This window comes from Molothrus aeneus, chromosome 1, assembly GCF_037042795.1.
Source record: "Molothrus aeneus isolate 106 chromosome 1, BPBGC_Maene_1.0, whole genome shotgun sequence".
Classification (NCBI taxonomy): Eukaryota; Metazoa; Chordata; class Aves; order Passeriformes; family Icteridae; genus Molothrus; species Molothrus aeneus.
In genome coordinates, this window is record NC_089646.1 from 20,884,337 (window position 1) to 20,897,139 (window position 12,803).

Below are 12,803 nucleotides of genomic sequence, written 5' to 3' on the forward strand. Positions count from 1 at the left end.
TACAAAGAGAAAACCAAATAAATACTTTCAGTATGAGCTACCATTCTGCTAGTATTAGCAACTATTAGAGATAAATGAAATTCTATAATGAGTATATTTTATTGAAGATGACGTTTTCTAAAAATTCAACAAGCTCCTTTCTCTTTTCAGTTTCCATTTTATGTTCTTCTCCATGCTCTGTGTTCTTTCCTCTTAGTGGGTAGCTGCAGGTTCCTTACAGCAGTGGGTGCCAACAGAAGGCTCAGGCAGAACCTCCCACACACATTCCTGGGACACAAAAGTTTGCTGCTGTAAATGAGAAGTGAAGGAAGCTTCTCTGCTGGGAGCACCTATAGGGAGAATAAAATTGCATCCCAGTGAATCATTTTTGGCAATTTTGCTCCTAAACACTGTCCTTGCCAATGGAATTTTTTTTTGCCTTAATATCCTCTCCTGTACCTTTATGATTATGTTCAACAGACATGTACAGGTCATGGCTAAAGTCAGTGCCCACCTATCACAGAGGGTCAAGCAGAAAATGCAGCAACAGCAAAATCTTGAAATATAATTAATGGTCTTTATTATTTTGTATTAGATTACCAAATAATTTTTGCTATGCAGCTGAAGGAAGTCTTATTTGTTCATTGTTTTAACCTGATAAGGGCATGTCATTAGCTTCAAGTAAATGTAGGTTCAAGGAGGGGAAATGACCTAATTCATATTTAAAAATAGAAAAAATGTGATTAGAAAAATTGTCAGATGATAAATTAATCAGACTGGCATAAATTTGATTGCCCAGAAGCCTGGTTAAAATGCAAATATTGTCTGACCGAGAATCCATCAGGTTTTCTGTTTGCTAGGAAAACACAGCAGGGTAGATGAGGATGTGCTGCTTTGACATACAAAACAGTAACTTCCAGCATCTGCTCAAAGGAGTCAGTCAATACAAAAAAAAAAAAAAAAAAAAAAAAAAAAAAAACAAAAACACAGAAAGGAAGAATGAAACTGAGCCTCTGAGCTGGGGAAGAAAATAGTGCTCAATTGTCTGAGCAGAAGGACTGAGGGAGCAGGGCTTGAGCAGAGGTGTGCAGGTGGTTGGGAGGTAAGAACTGCTGAACTCTCCTCTGCATATCTTACCTGGAAAGTTTAAAGTAGGTATGAGTTTTTTAACTCCAACCAAACAATTAAATGTGATCTATTTCTGACAGAGAGCGGCCATGACTCCCTCCACTCAAGGTGGAGTTGCCAGAGCAGCATCCTCTAAAGCAAGGGGATGCCTGTTTACTTTCTCAGCAGCTAACATCAAAAAGAATCATTTTTTTTCCAAACTCTGCCAGCATGTGATATTTTTTTAATCTTGAAATTTGCTGCAATCCAAGTGATAAATAGTGTTACACATAACCTATTTATAAGTGTAGAATGCCAACATGAGCTTAAATTCTGTTGAAATTCTTTTGTGCTTGTGGTGTCCCAGTGTAGCTAGAGAAATATGAACTAACCCACAGTTCAGTTGTAATTACCTTGAGCAAAATGATACAACATTTTAAAATAAGGACATCTCTGAATTCCTGTCAAGCAGCCAAATTGCAGACTGTTCTTGACTTGGGCAAATATTATCCAATGTGAAATTAGTAGATATTAAAAGAAAGGTTTTGTGCCTTAGAACACCTGCAGTGCAGCTTTTAAGCACACACTTTGCTCATGCATTGAGTGAATTAAATTTACATTATAAGAATAATGTCAGTAATGAAACAAGTGGAGATAAATTGTTTCTGGTTTAGTTAAAACCTATCAGAATAGAAAAGTATAGATTAAATCAAATGAGAATTTATGTTAGATTTCAATCCAAATTAATAAGTATTTACATTTCTATAAGGGTTTTGTTTTGGATTTCCACAGCAGAACTATCCTGTTGAGGAAACAGAATAATTGCAATCTCTGGTGATTTCAAAATATGAATAAGATAATATAATTTGGAACATATCCATATTCAAATTAGCAATGGATGTGTCCCCATGAAGATACTGGCTAGACCTGGCCTTGGTTAGCTTAGGAAGCCTGAAGAGTGTGGAGCAGCTGGGATAAGTGTGAGTGGTTCTGAGGGTATCCAAAGGAAGGAGTCGTCCTTTAGAAAGGGCCAATGCTTGAGTTAGACCAGGCATGGGCATTCCAGCTTAGCCAGGGGAATTCTGAGAGCCTGGGATTCTGTATAGTAGATCTCACAGACTCACAGCTTGAGATACAGATGAAAAGCTAATGCAGAAGGTGCAATGCATACAAAGAATAAACTATTGTCTTATTTCAAGTATAAAAAGCAGTTTTTTCTACTAAAAAGGGAATACCAATAACATATTTTATTGTTTTAATTTCAGGGTGATGATCCTAAGGAGACAGTTTGTGTATATCCCAGCAGTTCGGTCTTGGATTTGATCTGATGTGATTTTGTGAGCATTAAACTGCATATAATACAGTTCTACAATAATGCTACAATAGAGAAATATTTTACACTTGGGGAGAAAAGGGAGTGATTTTTTCACACAGTGACTGCTACATTTAAAAAATTTTGAGTGATCATTTTTAAAATACAAAGTAACAATTATTTGAAAAATTCTGAAACTCCTTTCTGCTGGTTTAATGGTAGCAAAGCACAATCTCAGGATGGTGGCAATATGTGACATTCATCATGTTTTGCTTCTAGAGGATCATTAAAATATTTTGACATAAGATCTCTGGTTTTGTTGATATCACATAGTATAGACAATAGTCTCTGTATGGTGGCTGCATGAGTTGGCAGTGAATGTTTTCAATTAAGAACTTCATCCTGTAAGTACTGGCATTTTTCTGCATGAGAGAAATGATGAGAAGAGCTGCAGAGGAGTAATTAATTCAGAGCCATGTCATTCTTAGTTTGTCCCAGGGTGCACAAATGAGAAAATCCTTCAGGTCAGAGGTAGTTAAGTGGTTTATGGGCTTTCATTCTGTGGGCAGTAAGTAGTGCTGTGGATTTAATGGGCTTTCATTTTGTGAGCACTAGATGATGCTGTGGATTTAATGGGATCACTCATATGAGTGATGTTAATTCTGAGAACACATATATGAAGGACCAGAGCTTTATAATTATTTATAACCCACTCTACTTGCTTATGTTCCTGTCTAAGGTCCAGTTCAGCTCCAAATGAGGACTGTGAACCTGGTTCCACACTACAGTCCCCAGAGTCCTGGTAGGGCATGACTTTGCACACATTCTTGCTATTCCAGTTCTGTGTCTTGGCTCCTACATGAGATGGAATTTCCATTAGAAAGATGATGGATACCAAGCCTATAATTCAATTTCTTTTCATGTAATATAGCTTGTATTCATATGTGACTACAGATAGTGAAACTGCACTAAGCATTATTAGAAGAATGTTCCTCTTACCATCAACCCCAAGCTCCTCTACACCAGGATGTTTGAGAAAACAGATTACATTCAATATATTCAATGACTATATCCAATTTATAACCTGTGTATAGTTGTTTAAGTTTTCCATATGGTCCAAGAATACATGTGGAGCAACATCCTGCAGCAAGAGAAAGTGAAATATCAGCCCAGTGGAAAGAATCATTTTAACATTTATAGGAGCTTTGACAAGCAGTTGTACCCTAACTGTTACTGCTTATATGCTTATACATTCTACTGCAGAAAAGGAAACCCAATCAAGCAAACAAACAAAATTTAAAAATTGTAATAACCAGATTCTGATAAGAGTTTCACTGACTCTTTTGAGAGTCCTCTGAATGGTCAGTTCAAAGATAGAGTGTTCTTCTTTTACACTCAGATACTATCAAGTATTTTGTTTAGTAAAATTCCTTTTGCTGCTGCAACATTAAATCCCAAATCAACTGATTTAAAGAGCATTCAGTTTCCACTCTTTGAGGATTATATCTGCAAAAAAAAATCCCACTTAAATGAATTGGACCTTAAAAAACAAGGTTCAGAAAAGCCTTTTAAATTTATACTTTGTAAGAGCATTACTGTATTGTAATGCAGTAATGCTAACCTTATAGCAGTTTTATAATCACATAAACACTTCTGGAAGTATTAGAATCAATCATTGTGGTTACAGATCTGTTGATTGAGACACATTCAGCATCTGGATCCATTTCCAGGAATAAGGATATCAGAATCCAGTGTTACTCCTACCCAAGCAGAAGTGTCCATAAATTCTGACTGCAAATATGAGCAATAAAGTCCATTTTTGAAAATAAGGGGTAAAAAATACATAATGCTTTGAGGCAATAACTGATGCCACTAATACACATGTAGATCTCTGAGTGTCAGTAGAGCTTTTAACAGAAACAAAGACAGCAGAATTGAGCTGATGAGTCCATCTGCATTACCAGCTGGAAACTGGAAGAGGGGAGCACAGGGGTTTGATTTTTTGTGATCTGTTCTAGTTCCAACATCACAATCCACAGTTTTTCTTTCCCAGCTGTGAGATTTTTACCATTTTCTGACCACAGTATCTGCTGCTCATGTGCAGAGAGCTGGCTGCTGAAAGAACCTGCACCCACGTTATGAGTGTTATGGATGATTGCCTGTTGCAACATCCTAGTTATAGATCAAAGACAAATTTGCTCACAAAAGAGGATGTCCTCTGCTATAAATCACTCACATAGAGTGTTTTTAATAGAAGCTGTGCAAAGTGATGTCTTTGTCCTTTGGGAGATGCAAACAGCTGAGGTTGAGGACAGTCCTGCTGCATTTCATCCAGACAAAGGCACACCTGTGTTCATGTAAGGACTGTAACTTACTCCAGTCTAGTGTGGAGCAGTGAGGTGCTCTTGGCTGTGTAGCAGCTACATGGTTTGTCTTGGGGAAAATTCATACATCTTTTGCAGGTTCTTACATAGTATCCAGAACAATTGCAGTGCTCTGTGTGCACATAGAGATAATGCAAGATCATTCTTTGCTCAGACTAAATTCTATTAACTACTCAGCCTGAGTAAGGGGCAAAAACTGGTTGAGTGAAGTAGAGGATGGGGAGAGGAGAAAATTAGATTTATTTGCAGCAACTTTTTTCAAAAGCATTTGTTAGTTAGTTCCATGTGGCACTGTCTCAGAATAAATGTAAACAGTGTACCATGACACACCACAAAGCTGGAGTTACTGTGTGTCAGAACTATTTTTGTGCAGCTACATTATTTGAAAAACATGTATTAATGCTATTGGAAAGATCATCAGAATACATTTTAAGAGAGATTTAGCCAAAAAGAGGAAATCTGTTCTGGCTTCCTTGATGAAAAGCGGTCTTAACTCAAGGGATGTGATGCAGCACTCACAACTGAGAGCAAATGGAAATTTCTATAGTATGGACAGCCACTGACTTTTTAGCACTGTTTCCATGAAGTTTAAACTTTCCAATGACTGGAAGACCTGATCTTCCATGCTCTCAAGGCTCTCAGTGATTTATATCGACCACATGGCTGGTAAGAAATGCTTGAAGGAATTGTTGACCTTTCCTGCCCTCTCCTACAAATGCTCTTAACTTTCCATAGAATAAAAATACACTATATTAGACTTTAAATTAAGGTCCTCAGGCCTTGCTCCAGACATGAAGTTGGTATGAGATGTTAGTTGCATCCACTTCACTCTGCAGGAGGGCAGACATTGTACTCAGCTTTATTACAGCTACTGGTGCTGTGTGCTGGGTGGCTGGGTTGTGTTAATTCGGACACAGGCTGGGCAAGTTAATAGTGGCATTTCTGCAGCATGGGGTACCATCAGATTGATCAAGACTTGCTGAAGTACACTCACTGTGGGAAATGATCTTGTCTTGGGTAGCTGAATACATTAGTTCTCATTTATTTTACACCTGTGCCAGGTTAATAATAATAAATGGATTTTGTACCTGGCTGGGAATGTTTATGCCACTTTTGCAAGATTGAGCCAACGTCAGTTTGTATTAAGGGTTCTTGACTAAAGGTTAGTAAGAGCTTTTCAACTCCCTCTATTTCACATCAGGAATATTAATTTTTAGGTTTTGTGGACCTCCAATGCTGTCACATGCTGTAGAATGAACATTGAGATTAAATAGTTTTCTAAAGATAGAAACACTGACAGTGTGCTAATATTTCCACTGTACCTTTGCAGAAGCTGACAGTGTCCTTGCGTGACTGCATCACAGCATCATTAGATCAAAGCCTGCCTGGCTGCTTTTATTCCTTTTTCTCTTCTGAATCTCTAATGTTGCATCCTCCTTCAGGATTCAGTGCTGCCTTGAGTTGGTTATTTGTCTCTTTGCCCTGTGGAGTGCTATGCAGCCCTGTTTAGTGTCTTAAGGAGTTTGTGTGACTGTGAGTCAAACACTGCTATGCTTGCAGCATAGTAAAACATGCTGTAAATGACTGGGTTTACACCTCAAGGAAGGCAGCTTGGTGTGATACTCACATTGCCTGACTGGAGGTGCTAAAGTTGGTCTGTAGCTGCATGGTGACTTCAGCTGGAATGGCTGCAAGGTCCAGTCCCTGTTCTTGTGCTGCCCCCTTCCCTGCATGCCCTGTCTGGCCTCGGCCTCTCCCACACTGAGCTCTTTTGGCACTCTGAGATGGTGAAACCCTACCATGGCAACAGAATGAGAAAATTGGTTTATGCCAAGAGACAGGGGAATTTCACAGTCAAAGCAAAGGAGGGGGTAAGGCCATGCAGGTGGGACTACTGGGACACAGCAGGTGCCTTTTGTTATCCGACAGCTGTGGGACAGACCCAGTGGTCCCCAAAAGCTTGACCAAGTTCAGAAGGTGACATCTCTGAGGGTCTGCCTGGTCAGAAGGGAGAGATGGGCCCTGCAAGAGGGATTGGCAGCACAGCAGCTGTTCTGGTGGGCCAGAGCCCATCTTTCCCTGTGGTGCCAGGAGGTGCTTAAGGCATCTACACTAAAGACTCCAGGTGCCTACACTGCTGATTATTGCTCACCCTTCTCTCTTTCCCATTACAGTCATTTTAACAAGCTGGTGACCCCAGCAGATTCAGAAATGACAAGCAGAAAAAATTCTCAGTTCACTGATCATAAACTTGCTTGTTATTCAGCATTCCTTTGTGTTCAGCCTCTTCTAATCCCAGCATCTAAAACAGCATCTGCAGAGAACAGAGGTGAATGAGGACTGAGGGGGTGAGACCAGCAACTCTCACTTTGATTCTCTTTCCTTTGTACGGTAGGGAGACGACTGACATACCACCATGTTTGACAAAAGATGAAATTGTCTGTCTTTAGTGACTCAGGAAAAGAAACTAAATTATCTAGGTGACTTCTGACCTTCTGTGGCTCTCTCAGTGACTAGGAAAATATTCCTGTTGTTAGGTATTAGTTGATTTTATTTAGTGCAAATATCTGGATCAGTTAATTACTCTGGGTTAATTGAGCATGTACACCTTGAGCCTGCACAGACTCCATGGTGGAGCTGCAGCCTAACACAGCAATCTAGGTTTAGATCTATTTTACCTACAGATCTTTTTTTGTCCTGTCACTTCCTCTCCTGTGACAAATTTGTGGAGGGAGGTTCTGAATATCCAAGCGGTAGCTCCTCCAGGGACACTCAGGTCCACAAAGCAGACATCCACCTGTATACAGAAGTCTGTGAGATCAAACCCAAGGAATATTCTGTGGAGTGCTTTATTCTGCAACAGCTCTAACTCAAACAGCTGATAGCCACTTGCTGCATGCCCTGAAGCAGTAGATTTCTTGCACATGAGCCTTTTAGTTAAACATATCTTAGCTGAAAATATTCAAAGCCAATAATTCTTCATCTTGTGGTACTTCAGCAGCAAATCTCTTTAATCTCTAGGTCTGCTAGCCAACAACAGTGACAAGGGGGCATGCAGTTAGTTTAGAAGGCCCAACTCTCTTTATTTTGAATTCTTTCACTTTAGGCAGGACCATCCTTCTTTGAGTTTCGGGACAGAAAAATTTCAAATGCAGCTAATCTCTCCGGGTACTCTGGGAAAATCCTTAAGGCTTTTCACCCACAGCATACAACAAGTGGCCAGATTTATATTTATTAACCTTTGTTCTAGATTCTCATAAAGTATTTAATTGGCTTGAAATTATCATTATGATCAAGTAGAGCAGAAACACTCTGCAGCATGCCACTGAACAAAGGGACTATTGCTGTTATCAGGTGGTCTCCTTTCATAAGGGCACATTTCAGAATACCTTCCTATTCTGGGAACATGGCTCGCCAGGGGAGTGACCCGGGGTTACTGGGTTACAGCCACAGGAGTAAGTGTCAGTGTGCTCTCGGTGTCGAGATTCCAGCAGGGCAGCAAGACCTTAACACCATGAGGGAACTTCAGCTTGAGTTTGCCCTCGAGCAAGGAGTCAGTGTAGTACTGTGATGGGTGGTGATTAGCTCACATCACTCTGAGCACGGGCAATAACAGCCCTTGGGCGACAGGTGTTGGCAGATACTGGTTTAAGGATGAAAACAGTCTGGCTGTGACTGGAGCCAGCATCCTCCCGTTGCCATCAAAAGAACATTCAAGTCTATCTTCTGCTAAATCCTGGTGTACCTTCAGCTATACATCAGTGTTTGTTGCTGCACCTGGTACTTCTGTGTCTTTGTTTCATCCCTCTTTTCTCCAGTGAGGGAGAAAACTCACAGTGTATGATGGAAGTATTTAATGATCCCATCATGGTTTCAAGGCAAGAGCCCATCAGAATGAATCATGCAAATGGTTGTGACAGGATAGCCTATTGTCAGTATTGCTGGGTTTAAATTCCTCACTGTTCACTTTAGTCCCTGACAAGAGGAGATTCTTCACAGCAAGTCTGTAGGCCAGCAACATGCTAGGCTTCTCACCTCTTGGCTCAGCTGTGAGATATTTCCCTAAAAACACTTCCTCCTTGGTCTGTTTATTGTCAGTGTTTACAATACAAACCCATTCTTGAAATCTTGTGACATTGAAGTACAATAGCTGACATTTCTGCGTTTTTTATATGTACTGTTTATATAGTAGCTTCATATGTATTCTTTATGTTAATATTCTTGATATTCTTTTGAGTACCTAATTAAAATAATTTTAAATATTCTTCTTGTTTAATGCCACCAGAGTAAAGTGTGTGGGAAGTTACATAATGCCACCTAAAAAACAGTCACACAAGCCAAAATAATTTTAAGGGTATTTGACTGATTTCTGGAGGAGTATTTTTGTTAGTCATTTGGACACTTGCACCTTAGATTTACCTTTCTAAGATAGGCCTAAGAGGCAACCTCTGCTTCTGATTTAGTTCAAGATCTGCAAGGGACAAAACAGGTGAATGAAGAGGTCCTACACAGGGCTGCTCCTCAGTGATGGCAAATGTATGGCTTTTCAGACTGGTCCATGTGCCAAAATGTAATTTCATAAAGTTACCATGATAGCTTTTGCCCAGAGGTTTCATTGTCTCTTAAAATGTGTATTGTTTGCATTCATTTCAGCTCCATTCTTTGCAATGCAATTGTCAAAGCAGAGCTTACTCCCCCGTGGGGCTGGTATAATTGTGCTCCTCCACATGCACCAAGCTCTCTGAAGCTGCTAGTGTAGGCTCTGCTACTGCTGTTCCAAAAAGGTTCCTCAAATTCTCTCAGTGCTGAACTTACTCATGTTTTCAGATGTGAACTTGATATTGTCTGAGTAGAATGTGTGCAGCATAACATAGAAATGTCTCTGTGCAGGGTTTAGGAGGAGGCAGGAGCCCCTCAGCCGTGTGTGCGCTTTTATTACAGAAAACCAAGATGAAGTTGTATTGTTGAGTCATCTGTTACAGCTGGTTTAATTTGTACTTTGTTTTCCTGTTTTAAGTGCCTGATGATTTTTTTTGTCAAGGAGGCAATGGTTTCATTGTTATAAGGCATACTTAGAATTCTGTACCTGTTACCTGTTCTGTAATAGAATATTTTTGCAATTTATGTTTGTAAATAAAGACTTATTAGGCATAATGGTGGTGGGTTTTTTCTTTTGTGAATTCCTGAAACTAAACAACAAAAAATATGTCTCCTGAGGCAGCAACATATAAAATGCATTAGTCTGAATCCTCTAGAACAGTATTAGCAACTGACAGTGGAAATGTGGACAGTTCCTTAAAATTGTGCAAGTTAAAAAGCAAGCTGTGCCTAAAGGCAAGTATAGGGGATTGGGGCACTGGTGCATGTGTAAATATCTGTTGCTTAAATGGTACCTTCAAGTGATTTCAGTCTTTTCTCTTCTTGAATGGCAACATAATTAACCATCTTCTTTTGTTACTTCTAATGACTTGAAATACTTTCAAAAATTAATTATGGAAGAAACATTAAACATGGAAAGTGAACCAAACAAGAAAGCACAATTGTTACCATCTTCTTCTGAAAAATCTCTCTTAAATATGAAAACTATGTATAAAAATAACTAAATGTTTCAAAAACAGTGTTTAATGGAAAATGTTTAAACAACAGATGCAAAAGTTTTTTTTATACAAAATACTGACCACGAGTACATGTCTGATAGATGTGTATCTAGTAGATTATTATGCATATTTTAGGCACTTATGTTGGGATTTTTTCTTTATACAGGTTTTAGTCATATACAAAGATTGAATGTAGTGAATGAATTTCAAACAGATAGAGTTCAGAGAAAGAATTTTCCCTCCAAGCTTTTACTTTATACTTTTGGGCAGAAGGCAGTTGTAGAACTTCTGTGCCGCTTACCGTGACTTCTCCAAATAGAAGCTGACTGTCTCGTTAAATCAGGTCAAATATGTACATGCAGCTGTTTTGTGAGGAGGACTATTATCCTTTAGGGCCCTCTAGGGACTGAACTGCAATTGCCAAATTTTATTGCAGACAGAACAGAGGTTTAGAACTGAAAGCTTTTATTTTGCCTCATGGACCATCAAGTGGCTTCTGCCTGAAGATTAAGATCTGGATCTTTGTGGCCTACCTCCTTCCCATAGTGCATGAATCTTTCACTGATGATCAGAACCAAAGGGTTTCCTTTGTTTGCTGTGCTGGCAGGTGAAATAGCATATATGAGTGATGCAGATGCAAATGTGTCCCCATAATCAGAGCAGGTTCTAAATCAGAAGTGTGATTTCTGCTGAGGAAAGTGTCTTAGATTGAGCTTAGCCATCTCAAATATATATGAACAGCCAAATGTTGAAAGAGCAGCACTGCCAGGTGATTTGGACTGCTTGGCCCAAGTGCAGCGTAGCTGAGTGCAGCCCCAGACAAAGCATTGCCTTGTTGTTATTTGCTGTTTAGAAGGGGAGCAGTGTGGGAAAAGTTGGCTGGACAAGAGGAGAACAGGAGGGAAGTGGTTGTGCGCTGAGGTTGTGCCTGTCTTGCAGTCATTGTACCTCTGGATCACACCAAGCTCAAACCATGCTCCTCGGGGCAGAGCAGCTACCACCAGGAGGGCACTCCTGCTGTGGGAAACGCTCACTGGTGTTAGAAGGGCTTTAGAAGGAATGTTTCCAGGAGCAATTCTATGGTCCAAGACCAGGTTAGGTTTTCCTATTGCCTCTGTTAAGCAAAAATGTCATGGGAAGATTTTGCAACATGAGGGCACTGGCTTAATCCAGAAGAAGAGCATGACCAAAGTCCACAAGCTAAAAGCCATGGCAGTGGGCTAGGAAATCACAGCCACAGCCCAGGCAGCAGCTGGAACAATACACAAATGGGCTGAGGAAGACATCAGCATTTTAAAAGGTGAGGAGAGATTGCCTCCTTCTCAAGGATCCCAGTATGCCTGTGTTCTGGTAAATAAATGTGCCTGAGTTTTGAGGTACATTGCTGAGTTTTAGCTTGCCTCTTCCATCCTGTATCTTATATCCTGTATGTCTGTGTCATCATCACTCTGCACCAGAGCAAATTAATACTAAATAGCAATGTTAAGGTCTCGTGGCCACTGCAGACTGATAGATGGAACCATCTGGTTAATGGAGATACCATAATGAAAGCATTAGTTCTTAAGTATAGCACTGCAGATATTTTTATCATGTATATGAAAAAAAAGAGACCCCACTGAGGACTGAATTTAAGCTGCTGTCTGTTTTGTACAGCACAGGGAAGCAAAGCTGAATTAGTCCAGGAGTTCACATACTGCTGCTGTCATCAGAGAAAGAAATGCTGGATGTACAGGGAAAATTATATAAGCATTAGAAATGGAATAACTTTCATATTTGAAATTACTTTTATTAGGTAATTTGAGATACTGTTAAGGCAGAAATATTCTGACTGAATTTTAAGCACAGTGGTGTTTGTGTAAATCCAGCCCTTCAGGGACATTGATTCTTCTTGTTTAGCTTTTAATCTTTGTAAGAACAAAAATTGCTCTTTTATTATGTGTAGAGTTTTAATAAAGTAAAATCACTCAGTAAAGGTCCCTCAGTTTGAACTGCCCCTTTAATACTGATAGTTTCTCTTGAATGATATGCAAAAACTTTTGTGTGCCCAAGCAGGACACCAGGAGTGGGCTGCAGCCTCCCACTGTGTGTGCACAGAGCACAGCCACAGCTCCTGCCTCTGGGCTGCTACCAACCTCATCCTCAGGTTCCTGCCTGGAAGGTGGGAATGATGCTCTGAGTCACCTGTAGTAGAGGAAAGAGTTGAGGTAGGTGGTGGCATGTTGCCTCAGTAAATGTCCTGATGTTGGATTATGACATAAAAGAGAAGCAAAAGGACTCCTCTCTAGCTGGATTTTAAATTAACTTTTTATATTAAAAAAAACCCCAAAAAACAAGACAATTATGTTCTCTGAGGCATTGAAGTAGAAGAGTAAGAGACAAGGTTTAAGATACTCTGGATAGGCTTGTGTGTGATACATCATGGAG

At 39.8% G+C, this 12,803-nt stretch overlaps 1 protein-coding gene across 3 annotated transcripts in view; it reads left to right on the forward strand.

The window, feature by feature from the left end:
* Positions 1–9,936, forward strand: part of ST8SIA6 (ST8 alpha-N-acetyl-neuraminide alpha-2,8-sialyltransferase 6) — a 45,144-nt gene extending 35,208 nt beyond the window's left edge. For all 3 annotated transcript variants that reach the window (XM_066552705.1, XM_066552720.1, XM_066552713.1), the window contains one exon: positions 2,352–9,936. The gene's annotated coding sequence lies outside the window, so the exon portion shown is untranslated. The remainder of the gene's footprint in view (positions 1–2,351) is intronic.
* The last annotated feature ends 2,867 nt before the right edge of the window (positions 9,937–12,803 follow it).